Consider the following 12012-nt stretch of genomic DNA (forward strand, 5'->3'; position numbering starts at 1 on the left):
TTTATTTAACTTTTATTATGGCAAAACCATTCTTGAACATTAACGAACACACAGTCTTTCAATTGAATTGGTTGGAGCCTGATAACCTCTAGATACTATACGAAGAATGGCCATTGACTACAAACAGAAACAAGCAAACATTTCAGGTAACAACAATCATAATACGTTGTTTCAGATGATGAACTTAATTCTGTGGCTGCTGCAGTTTTGAAGCACATGAGGTCACATAAACACGCGTAGAGTCGGTTTCCGTTTGATGTGAACTTCTTGAGACATAGCAGAATAGAATCTATTAAAGTGAAATAATTAACATTTTGACGCCATCTATTGCGCTCAACGTATTCTCCTTGTAGCAGAAAGTATCACTGTATAGTACGGCAATCACAGTCAGATGTGAATAATTTGTTTTCGTTCAACAACAACAGCTTGCATTTCACACAATACAATACAGCGTGGAAGGCTTAGAACTGAAACTCCAAAGAAGGGTATATTAGAGAAGGGGCGAAGAGACGTGGACGATTTTCACAGTGGAGATTCAAGATACATAGAGAGTGACTGATTTGGAGTAAAATACGTAGATTTCCAGAGCCTGGTGTGTTGTGACTGAAAGCCAACACCGTTCGTGATATTTAAAGGTCGGGCACAAACAGAAGGTAAGTGTTAGCTGAGGGCAGCAGGTGCGCAGAGACACACAAGGAAGCTCAGCTTTACTTCAGTGGATAATGTCACCAGGATCTCATTTAGCTTGGGAAGAAGAAACTGAGATAGTTTTGTATATTAAAAAAAATCTCATTCCTTTTGTCATCTTTTTGACAGGAGAAAAGTGGATGAACACTTTTATGTTCTCATTTCCATTCACACACCCTCATCCCCACAACACTCCACACCACCCACACCCCGACCCACCCTCCCCCCAAAAAATAATCGTAACACCCAAACAGGTACTTGAACCCTTCAACCTCAGATTACCGTTAAATTGATCACTTTAATAATCTGATGCTCTACCGATTGAGTTATCCGGGCTCCGTGATCACTGCATTACAAATGTTTTCTCGGTGTAAAAGTCCTGGTCTCCGTGTAACAGGCCTGGTCTCTGCATAACAGGCCTGGACTCTGTATAACAAGCCTGGTCTCTGTATAACAGACCTGGTCTGTGTATAACAGAACTGGTCCCTGTATAACAGGTCTGGACTCTGTATAACAGACCGGGTCTCTGTATAACAGGCCTAGTTTCCGTATAACAAGACTGGTCTCTGTATAAGTGGCCTTGTCTCTGTAAAGAGGCCTGGTATCTGCATAACAGACTGGGTCTCTGTATAACAGGCCTGATCTCCGTATAACAAACCGGGTCTCTGTATAACAGGCCTGGTCTTTGTATAACATGCCCGTTCTCTGTATGACAGGTCTGGTCTCTGTATAACAGGCCTGGTCTCTGTATAGTGGACCTGGTCGCACTATAACAGGCCTGCTGTCCGTATAAAACACCGAATTTCTGTACAACACACCTGGTCTCTGTATAACAGACCTTGTCTCTGTATAACAGTCTTGCTCGCTGTATAACAGGCCTCGTTTTTTATAACAAGACTGGTCGCTGCAAAACAGGCCTCATCTCTTTATAGCAGGCCTCGCCTCTGAATAACTGGGGTAATTATCACGATTGATTAGATGTGCGGATAGGAGGGAAAGCAACTGCTGTAAGGCGCTACTTGGAAGCCGAGTTCAGCAACACACTTTCGCGTGGCCAGTGCCTATAATCCACCTTGATTGGCTGGTTGAGGGGCAAAGAGTTCCGGATATCAACCATTCACCAAGTGAGGGCACAAACGCGTTATTGTTGGATGTTGAACAACCATTGTCCGTGTGATTTCCTTGGAGCAGGGAACCCTCCCACTCAACCGCGTTTAACCCTGTAAGCCACACCCCTAAATGGTAGCATGCACAACCTGGACAAGCAGCGAGAAGCTTACCAGATAGCGACTGTATGGTTTTAGTTGGTTGTACTCCAGCAGTTACCCCAGTGCAAACTCTAGTGTATTCAAGCCATGACGCTTGCTAACCTACGTCCTATACGTTTTATGATTATTATTATTATTATGGTTATGATTAAGTAATGATGATGTGTTCCTCCAGTGAGTGTGTGCAAATTCTATTCCAACTGTCTACATCTGAGTTTTCGAATGTAGGTGGGAATCAAGGAATTATCAACTTGGATTTTAGGCTATTAAAAAAAGGCTACAGGTTTAGGAATTTGTCAGACAACTGGCTTTCCAAGTAAACATTAATCCTTAATTTAACAGTATTGCTGGTTCCAGATTACCGTCACTGTTAATCAATTAGAAACCACCTCGATAGAGTGATGCAAACCGCAATAACGCAATACTAATCCTCATGTTTAGTATAGTGTTAGTAAATTGGGGAGGAATCGCAGTGTACCGACTGTCTATTTGGTGCGTGAGTGAGGTAACCAAACTTTCCACAGACCCATGGAGTGAATACCCAATTTTAATTAGTTGCCCAACAGTACTTATTCAGAAGGTTTAGCGGGGAATCTGTTCTCAATGCTCCGTGATAGCAAAATCCCAGTGCATTGTCTTGAACAATAATATTGTTCTGTTCACGTGTTACACTTGTGCAGAGAAACCAAACTGATGTAAGTACTACGTGTACAACTCGGGAGTGAAGGCGCTCACTTGTTTGTTTAGTGGTCTGACACTAATAGTATTGATGATGCAAGCTGTAGATTCATACTCACTATAAATGCAGGGTTTATCAGCGAGACCTCAGTTTCATTGAAACCTCTGCCTTGAACAACAAAATATCACTGTGTGAACCACAGCATGGAATTTTCAACATTGTACATGATAATATCGATTTACTATCCAATTCTTGCAGCATTTGGAATTCCGGGTAAGTTTATTTGAAGACTTGTCAACAGTCCGTTTTCTGGATTCTAATATTGCGATGTGCATCTTGACATATAATGTTACGGTTGTTCTTCTTGAGTTCTTGGGAAAGGGGACTGTTCTCTTCTGAGAAGTGCCTTAGGTGCCGTATCAAATTACAGGATATTACATTGAAGCAACATCCAAAAACCTCAAATATTTCCCTATAAAACCGATTTATGTAAAAGAAAATAGTTTGCTGATAATGCTATGTTAGTCTTCTACATTCCTTATAAGTCCGAACAGCAGGATGAAATGTTCCAAAGCACATTGATGGGCAAAGCTATACACTGTACCTGATTCGATATACTGCTGCAACGAACCATAATTCTTGCATTTGATACAGCATCTTATCACATTGGAGACGTCTCAAAGTGCTACACGGAGTATACTCTGAAGAGAATTGACTGTATATTTTGTGGGCGAAAGCCGGGCAGCGAAATGTGCACAGCAGTGTTCCACACAAAGCCGTGGATTATGTGACCAATTAAAATGAATTAAGGATACTTTACCCCCCCCCCCCCCCGCCAACCCCTCCACCCCGCACCCCGCTGCCACTGGAAAAGCGATGTGATATTTGACTAACAGCCGGGTTCCTCCTAAATGTAAAAATCAGAGGCGGTTAGATTAATGAACGTTGCCTTACTTTACACCCTGCCGGAAATGAACCCAAGTTCTCTCGCGTGAGAGGGAAGCGCTCTAACCATGATCCCACACAGTTGATCGAACAGATGATGACACTAGTCAACACATTGATTGTACATTTACACGCATAAACAAGTGAGATATAATTGCTGGAACAATTTACAAGGCAAAACCTGTCGAATATAATACAGTATTGCGCTTCGAAACTCAGAATTTTGAATCAAAAACATAGATTTACATAGTACCTTTCACTCTCAAACCGCAGCACATTAAATAACTTGAACTTTGGCAAATTATTTGAACAGTTTCACTAATATCATTTTATCACACAGGTAATTTGCTGGCGATTGTGGTGCTGTCCAGAGGGAAGTGTGGACTTTCAAACTGCATCACTCAATACCTGGTGGCCCTGACCACGGCAGATCTCCTGTTTGTGCTCATCGATGTATTGTTGAACAAATCTATCAGCCTTTATTTCCCATCGAGCTTCTTATCCTACACTCCAGTGTGTAGTGTTAGATGTGTGTTGCTGACTGCAGCCGGACACGGTTCTGTTTGGTTCACTGTAGCTTTCACTTTCGATCGCTTTGTAGCCATTTGCTGTCAGAAGCTAAAACATAAATATTGCACCGAGGGAATTGCCAAAGTGGTTATTGTAATTCTGTCTATTTTCAGTTGCTCAATGGGCATTCCCTGTTACTTTGTGTTCGATCCTTACGTTATAGTTAACCATATTCCGTGGTACTGCATTTTGAAAGAAAGTTTTTACACGCTGCTCACCTGGAAGGCATACGAAAGGTTGAACCGTGTGTTTGTTCCACTGTTTGTTTTTATTTTAATTTGCCTGATCAACGCCCTGATTGTCAGGCGCATCCTGATGGCCAATAAAGCCCGTAGGAGGCTTCGAGATCCGGGAAACGCGAAGGAAACAATCGATGTGGAATTGGAAAAACGCAGAAAATCCATCATTTTACTCTTCACCATATCGGGCAGTTTTTTATTGTTTTGGATGTTGTTTATCATACATTCGTTGATATGGCAACTCTCCAACTACACGTATGCAAAATCCTTTGTGAACGCTACTCAAACTATTGTCCAAGAAACCGCAATCATGCTTCAGAGGTTGAGTTACTGTAGCAACGCGTGTGTTTATATGTTGACACAGAGTAAGTTCAGAGAAGAGCTAAGAAAGCTGATTCAATATCCATTTACATTATGCTTCAAATTATTCACGTAACCTAATTGAAATAATAAAATAATAACTTTCCAAATTTTTATCTAACATCTGGCAACACGTTTCTGCAACTAATCTTTGCTCCCACCTTCCCTTCCAATCCCTGTTCCATCTCTTCAGTCTGGTATCCTTGTTGTCCACAGCAACGGTACGACCCTTGTCAAAGTTACCGGTGAGGCGGTCTCCGTCGTTGCCTATGTCTCCGTCTACCTCCTGGTCATTCTGAATTCTTGTCGCCTGGACCACTATGGACCATTCTATCTTCCTCCACTGCGCTTGGTCCTTTATCGACCTTTACAAGATTGCGTCTCTGAATTGCGATCGATTCTGTGTAGTGCTGTATGGTATTGTTTAGAAAGCTATCCTCACAAACGAGAGCACTGGGGTAAATTCCCAGGAAGGGCGATAACTTGGCCATGTTTCCTTATGCCACAAACACTATGTAAGTTGAGGGATATATGCATATATATATGCAGCTCGCTTTTCCGGAGTTAAAATATATATTTTTAAATAATATTAACTTGTTCACTGAATCCACGATTCTGTTTGATAGTGCTGTGTGCAAATTGCTGCCACGTTTCATTCACATAAAATACAGTCAATTCACTTTAAAATATATTCTGTAAAGCGGTTTGTGGCATTTTGAAGACCTGATCAGGCGCTATTTCAAATGCAAACGTGAGTTTTTTTAGCAGTGGCCCACTAGCTCTACGAGCTCATTGCCAATGGTTTCTCCTCTGATTGTCATTTGTTAACCTGCGGTGCAACTCCTATCTCTGTCCTTAGCCCCTCCTTCATTTCATCAAGACATTTCCTCTCAGTGACACCAACTGAAGTAATGCAGATTAATTCCACATGTCTATTGATTATACCACATTTACGTTTCCACTCCACGGCAATGCTTATGACAACCCAGCTCAGAATGACTCATCAGCTGCAACTGTAAGGCAGAACAGTAACTGTGGGGCAGGGACTCATCCCACTATCAAGCCAAGGCCAGAACTGCTAGGATGGCCCCAGCTGGACAAGCAGCGGAAATCTGTCCAGACATCGGTATCAATTATGTGGTGTAGTATGGTTAGACTCCGGCAGTAACAAAACAGACACTCTGACGTCCGAAAGAATTAGCCAACTTGCGACTAATATGTCTGGAACTCGGTAACAGGATGTGTCGCTCAAAATATAATCTCTACAATTTCAATAAACGAGAAAACGACTTAAATGTCATAAGTATTCAAAGTGAATGTGGTTCCCTATATGGGAATATAGTGTTGCTCCTGTTACTGTGTACTTGTGTCCTGTGAAATCTTGCAGATCCGACCCTCTGTCTGTCCCAATTACCTCCAATGTCATTCTTTTACACCGAGAGTTGACCACCTTTGTCAATACATCGCTTCATAACCTCTTAAAACCCTCCCTCAGTCCTTCTATCTTGTTAACATCCCAGCTTGAATCCAACTTTCCTGGCCATGGTTATGGTGCAGTCTATTTTTCCAGTTTTCTCTTTCCTTTCCGAGTAAGTATTCTGAATTTAAATAAAGCTAACTTTGTAAGTATGAGGAAAGGTTTAGTTAAAAGAAGCTGGAGAATAAGATTAAGAGGTAAAAATGTAGACCAACAGTGGCTAATATTTGAGGATTTAGTGCAAAATTCTCAGCGGTCTCATATTCCTTTTCAGACTAAGAGGACCACAGGGAAAGGAATTAATCCGTGGCGAACTAGAGCAGTTAGGGAAAGCATCAAATTATAAGAAAAGGCTTATAAAACTGCCAAGAAAAGCAGCAAATCTGAAGATTGGGAGAGTTGTAGAAACAGTAAAAAAAACGATTAGGAGCGAAAAAAAGGTGTATGAGTGTAAGATAGCCCGGAACATTCAGTCTGATTGTAAATGTTTTTCCAAATATTTTATGAGGAACAGGCTCGTGAATGTCAATGTAGGTTCACTTCAATAAGAGACGGAAGAAGTTGTAATGCGGAATAAGGACATGGCAGAGTCCCTGAATGGATAATTTTGCACCTGCCTTCACCCTAGAAGACACAACAAGTCTGCCAAAAATAGAGAGTACCAACGGGTACCCCCAACGGGTACGCTCAATCCTAGAAAATATTCAAGACTGAGACAGATAGATTTCTTATTGCAAAAGGGGTTAAGGGATATGGGGATTAGGCAGGGTCAGGTTATTAGCTGGAGTTAGATTAGAAGATCAGTCATGATTGAATGGCGGGCAGACTCGAAGAGGCGTATGGCCTACTCCTGCTCCTACATGTTATGTTATGTTAAAGCTCGTTTATTATAAGCAGATATTTTTGTCCTTTGCGATACCGGAGGAAATTGGTTTCTCCAGACACAGTATCTGTCATGTCAAAATGTGATCACATTGACAAAAGGTTATCTTTGCAAATTTTTCCCAAATTTAAGAGGTCGTCTGGGTTTGATCCAAGGTCCGCTTGTTGTGCGCTTAATGATTCTACATTGAGCAACCTCGCCGCCACCATCTGAACACTGCTCTGTGATAAGAATGCATCAGCATAACATGTCCTGTCAATGAAGGTATATACAAAACTGAAATGTTGTTGACCAGATTCTTCTTTCACCTGATGGCATTCTCTCACAATTTGTTCTTAGGCTTCAGTCAACACAATCCCACTGATGGTTGGTTGCTTCTCAGGGATAAAAACAGCCGAATGCTCCCTGCAGTTGTTCATAAATGAATTGGAACTTTCCAGTTTTAAGCGACAATAACAATGTTTGTATTAATATAGCTGACGCGGACGGGTCAAACCGGTCCACATAGCCTAAGAGACTCTAAAACCCGACTTAATCCACAAAGAAGCATGGGTAACTATTGTGAAGGAAATCAACAATCGGCCCTGTATTATGAAGACAGACACTTGTTGACAAGGAAACAAACCAAACTTGTAATGTCCCAGACATCAGAATTTCGGAGCATAGGCTCCGAAGGCATGTCCACCTGTGGTGGAGCGGATGAACGAGCGATGAATAAAAGGCTGGAGCTAGTCGAGGGGAGGCAGTGGGTGGTGGAATTGGGGTTGAACAGATTGAATTCCTGCGAGAGCATGAAGTAACAACCAGCTTTGCATCTTGCCATCATGCAGTGACTATAACAGCAGAAGAACCAATATTTTTCATGTTCGGTTATTCAGCAAGGCACCGCTGGGATTTGAACCAAGCATCTCCAGTTTACAAGAAGGTGCTTTGCCACAACATTTTTTTGAAGAACAAAATAGCGGCTTTTATTTGGAAGCACTTCTCAAAAATATTTGTATGACAAGAATCAAAAATGACATTCTGCGCAATTGTTTATTACGTGAGCTGCTGTTTCAGCTCTTTTCAAATGTTTTCATGTCCTACAAATCAAACACATGATCTGCGTTATTGACAGGTGCAAAGTTCATCCGTTAATAAAAGAGCCTGAGCTGTCCTTATTCAAAACGAATACAATTTAAACTCGGACTGAAAATTTAAACTCGAGCTTAATCGCGAACTTAAAATTTCAACGTGTCAGCCTTTGACGTGCTATACATAATTGGAAGTTAGAATTGTTGTTGTTGATGTTGGAAACTGAACTTATAAGATGAACTAAAGAACATTTTAAAAGCAGCTCCAGTGGTGCAACAGTTTATTCCGTGGTATTTATATGACAGTACTTTTTCGAGAAATGACAAGGTTGTGAGTTCGATCCTCAGCGAGAGCAGTATTTTTCATTGGTTTCTGCAAGTTGCATCACTGAACCCAATGGTAGTCGCAGACTAATGCTTTTGTGGATTTGTTACGGCCTTGGTCAGTGCGATGATCTACCGAACCCAACATTTTGCCAATGTCATCAATTGAAACTGGCGAAGTGGACGAATGAATCGTCAGTCGATGAATACGATTTTGGCTTCTATATTGGCACCTGGTCCAGATGGACAGCATCCAAAGATCCTTAGGGAAACTAGGAACGAGAGACCTACTGCTCCAGTCTCGTATATATGTTTGCGAAATCTGTGCAGAAATAAATCTTTCAGTTATTGATTGGAGTCATCATTTTCTTTTAAAATAATTTAGTATTTATTATTATTTATTTTCTTAATCGAAATACAATCATCCAAACCTAAATACACTACATCCACTGATTCCCTCCTATCTCATCAACTTGATATGTTCTGAACATATATAAAAAATTGTTAAGCATGACTTCACTTTTGTAAAGCCATTTTGACTATGTCTAATAATATTGTGATCTTCCAAGTGTCCCACTACGACATCCTTAATTAAGGTTTCGAATTTTGCCTACCAACGATATCAGACTAACTTTACAGGTGAGGACCAAGATTTTGTACTGGATCCTCTGAAGGAAAAGGGAACAAATGTTGTCGGGTAAGAATGGGGGAGATGGGGTCACGGTGTTTGGTGCGGGAGAGGACACGGGATATTAGGACTTGGGAAGGCCGACAAGCAGGGCGCATATAAATGCAAGTTGTTTGGGTGATTGTCTCATAGGTTTCGAATGGTGTTGGATCCTGCGACGGGAAGGTGTTGTGACAAAGTAAACTGGGCTGTCTCTGAAGAGGGCAACATTTTTCAAAATATCAGCAGTGGGATTTGAACCCACGCCTTCATCACCACACGTGGTTCCAATATTGTGACCAAAATTTACAATGATTTCTTATCATCCCTTTTTATCCTACAGCTGTCGATAGCCCAATGACAGCATGATGGTATCCAATCAGCTGCTTCTTTTGTGTGGTGTCCATCATGCAATTGTGTCAGGATGGCCGAACGGTCTAAGGCGCTGCGATGAGGTCGCAGCCTCCATTGGAGCCGTGGGTTCGACTCCCACTTCTGACAGATTGAAATTTTTTTGCCCTCTACAGAGACAGTCCATTTTAACTTGTTACAGATCCCTTGCAATTGAATCAAACACACAGAAGCAAACGCCAATACTCATTTCAACTGCTGAGTTGAACAACCTCTTCCTATTTCATTTGATTTTAGTGTAGCAACTGCCGCCGCGCCCCCCACACCCTCCGCCCACTCCCAGCCGAAAGCAAAATGCATGTGTTGCTTCTGCAAAGAAACAGTGGCAGCAAATGAATCATATGGTTATTTGCCACTGCTCGACCAGGTGAAATGTATTGGACAAATTATAAGGGGCACTCCTCACATTGGTCTGCGCAACTGTATCAAAAGAATGCAAGAGCTATGGGACGATTTATTTTTCAGTCTGATTATAATGGTTTGAATGTGGATTTCAACAAATTGTGTGGAAGATGAATTCGACAATCTTGGTTTTACCCGTTTGTACAGTTTTGTAGCATCTATCGATTAATTGCGGCTGATTTACGCTACAAAGAAAAGCGGATAGGAATAGAAATACATATAGAATATCTACATTCAATTGTCGCATAAAAGTTATAATTATTCGTGCAAGATACAGCTGCACACACACAGACAGTGGAGGTGTTAATATAATTTACACAAGGAGGTCACTGTTCCTTCACCTGATCATATTCTCTCACAGATTAGCCTAACTGCTTACCAAAATGCAACCATTCCTGCCTCCTGTCCTGAAATATTACCGCTGCCTTCTCTTCTATCAATGGCTTTCCGGATCCTCTCACTGCTGGCCCTTCCCACAGAATCTCCCTGTTCCATCCTGAGAATCCTTGGTCGGGCTCGTGGTGGTACATGTTATTAGTGCTCTAACAGCAGCCGCTCTGATAGCCTTTTCCCCACACAAGGGTAACATAAACAAACGTTCGAACATCCACTACCCTCTCCTGCAAACTCTATTTCTGCAGGACCCTTCGACATCGTCCTGCAAACTGTCCGCTCCCTCTGCAAAAGAGCCCTCACCATCATGGAGAGAGACATGTTATTGTGTTGTCCATACGCCGCCATTTGTCTAATTCCGTGTTCCTGTCTCGGTTTACAGTGATCTGGTTAGAAGACGCCTTGAATGCTGCATATAGTTCTGGTCACCGGTACATGATTTGGCAGCCAAGCCCTATAGATGGTGGAAAGGACAGCAAAGAATTTAATTCCCAGTCTTTGCGGAATGAGCAGTAAGTAATTATTAGACAAGCAAATACTGTTCTCTATTGAGAGGAAACAACAACTCAGAGTGGGTTTCATAGAGTTGCATCAAAAGTTAAATCGAATTTAAAAAGTACAATCAGATTATTATTTTAGGAGGTTGCAAGAGAGTAGAGCAAGACAACGTGTATTTAGAGCTGTAAATCTCAATTTGAGGACGGATTCCCGGAAGATTTCACGATGCAGAGGGCAGTCAAAGACTTGAACGGATTGTCAGGAAAGGTGGCAGAGACCAGGATACGAAATGAAGTTTTTTTTAAAAAATAACTGTTTCATGCAATGACAAGTGACTATGACCTGCGTGTTACGAATGGATGAGACAGATTGCCACAAAGGTCTCCTTCATTCATACTAACCTTGTGATCTTTGTTATTCCATGTAGATACTAGGAACCAGGGACTTCAGTTATGAGTAGGAGCAGGAGAAGCTGATATTATTCTACACAGAGCAGTAAATGTTCAGCGGAGAATAATTACAAGTTTTCAAAATTATGCAGGGCTTCGATATGGTGAACAAGGAAAATTGCTTCAACTGGAAGACGGGTCGGTAACCCGAGGATAACGATATTAAAAAGTTGCTAAAAGAAACAGAGGGTATGTGCGGAGAAATTTTTTTAGTTGTTCGGATCTGCAGTGCATTGCCTGAAAGGGTGTTAGAGGCCGATTGGATGGCAAATTTTAAAAGTGAAGCAGGTATTTATTTGGGGAAAAGAAGTTCGCAACGCTACGGGGAGAGAGCGGGGATGTGAGATTGAGTTGGAAGCTCTTCTAAAATAGTCAAACTTTTGTGCAGTATAATTGTACAGTTCTGTGACTCACTCTTCTGCGTATTTCTGCATTGGAATAACAATTTGTTAATTCGGAACCACTGTGTCTTCAAATGAATGGTATCACATCGATTTTGAGCCGCAGATTCCATGGTGTAAAGGTGAGCACTCTGGACTCTGAATACAGCGATCCGAGTTAAAATCTCGGTGGGACCTGACATTTTGCTTCACTGCCTGAAAGACAACATAACAAGACGGTAAGCAACCATTTCTTTCTGATTTTATCTGACCTTCGAGCAGTAATGTTGTCTGACCCAGGTTAAAG

General features: G+C 41.6%; 1 non-coding gene across 1 annotated transcript; it reads left to right on the forward strand.

The window, feature by feature from the left end:
* The first annotated feature begins 9590 nt into the window (after positions 1-9590).
* Positions 9591-9673, forward strand: trnal-gag. Its single transcript has one exon. It is a non-coding gene; the product is annotated as a tRNA-Leu (tRNA).
* The last annotated feature ends 2339 nt before the right edge of the window (positions 9674-12012 follow it).

Source organism: Callorhinchus milii, unplaced genomic scaffold, assembly GCF_018977255.1.
Source record: "Callorhinchus milii isolate IMCB2004 unplaced genomic scaffold, IMCB_Cmil_1.0 Scaffold33, whole genome shotgun sequence".
Classification (NCBI taxonomy): domain Eukaryota; kingdom Metazoa; phylum Chordata; class Chondrichthyes; order Chimaeriformes; family Callorhinchidae; genus Callorhinchus; species Callorhinchus milii.